This window comes from Octodon degus, unplaced genomic scaffold (assembly GCF_000260255.1).
Source record: "Octodon degus isolate 3935 unplaced genomic scaffold, OctDeg1.0 scaffold00018, whole genome shotgun sequence".
Lineage (NCBI taxonomy): Eukaryota > Metazoa > Chordata > Mammalia > Rodentia > Octodontidae > Octodon > Octodon degus.
The window spans coordinates 1,963,636-1,964,934 of NW_004524594.1; the positions used below are offsets into that span (position 1 = coordinate 1,963,636).

General features: G+C 52.0%; 1 pseudogene; it reads left to right on the forward strand.

The window, feature by feature from the left end:
• Positions 1 to 314: 314 nt before the first annotated feature.
• On the forward strand, positions 315 to 924 carry LOC101568351 (annotated as a pseudogene).
• The last annotated feature ends 375 nt before the right edge of the window (positions 925 to 1,299 follow it).

Sequence of the window (1,299 nt, forward strand, 5' to 3'; positions counted from 1 at the left end):
GTGTGTGTGTGTGTGTGTGTATGTGTGTGTGTCGGGGGGGGGGTTCTTTTTGAGACAGGGTCTCCCTGTGCAGTTCAGGCTGGCCTTGAGCTTGCTTTGTAGCTCAGGCTGGTCTCAAACTCGCAATGATCCTCCTGCCTCAGCCTCCTGAATTCTGGGATGGCAGGTATGTACCAACATGCCCGGCTTAACATATGAATTTTGAGGGACCAAGACAGCCAAGTTACAGCACCCTGTAAGCAGAGGAGCCAGGCCCCACGCCCAGACTTTGGGTTCTCGCCTCCACCCAGGGCTTATAACACTGCAATTGGCTTTGCAGACGCCTCTATCCTTCCTCTTAGTCGTTTGTTGCCAACCATGGTCAACCCCACCGTGTTCTTCGATATCGCTGCCGACGGCGAGCCCTTGGGCCGCGTCTCATTCGAGCTGTTTGCAGACAAAGTTCCAAAGACGGCAGAAAACTTCGTGCTCTGAGCACTGGAGAGAAAGGATTTGGTTATAAGGGTTCCTGCTTTCACAGAATTATTCCAGGATTTATGTGCCAGGGTGGTGACTTCACGTGCCACAATGGCACTGGCGGCAAGTCCATCTACGGGGAGAAATTTGATGATGAGAACTTCATCCTGAAGCACACAGGCCTGGGCATCTTGTCCATGGCAAATGCTGGGCCAAACACAAACGGGTCCCAGTTTTTCATCTGCACTGCCAAGACTGAGTGGCTGGATGGCAAGCACGTGGTCTTCGGGAAGGTGAAAGAGCGCATGAACACGGTGGAGGCCATGGAGCGCTGCGGGTCCAGGAACGGCAAGACCAGCAAGATGATCACCATCACCGACTGTGGACAGCTCTAACGCGTGTGACTTGTGTGTGTTGCCACCGCCAGACCAGACCATTCCTCTAGCTCAGGAGAGCACCCTGCACCCTCCCTGCTCAAGACGCCCCATCATCTCTGCTCTTCTTGCAGTTCTTTGGGTTCCATGTTTTCCTTGCTCCCCTCCAAATGTACCTGGATTGCAGAGTTAAGTTTATGGTTATGAATAAAGCTAAATAATGGTTAAAAAAACAAAAACAAACAAACAAAAAAAAACACTGCAATTAACTAGGATAGAAATTCCAGTGGGGATAAAAAGATAATCACTGGGCTGGTGAGATGGCTCAGTGGTCTAAGGCACCTACTTGGAACAAGCTTAGCAAAGCACAGGGGCCACGGTTCAATCCCCCAGCACCACATGCCAGCCAGCCCGCCCCCTGGTGGACTGAGCTGGCCACACACACACACACACACACACACACACACAC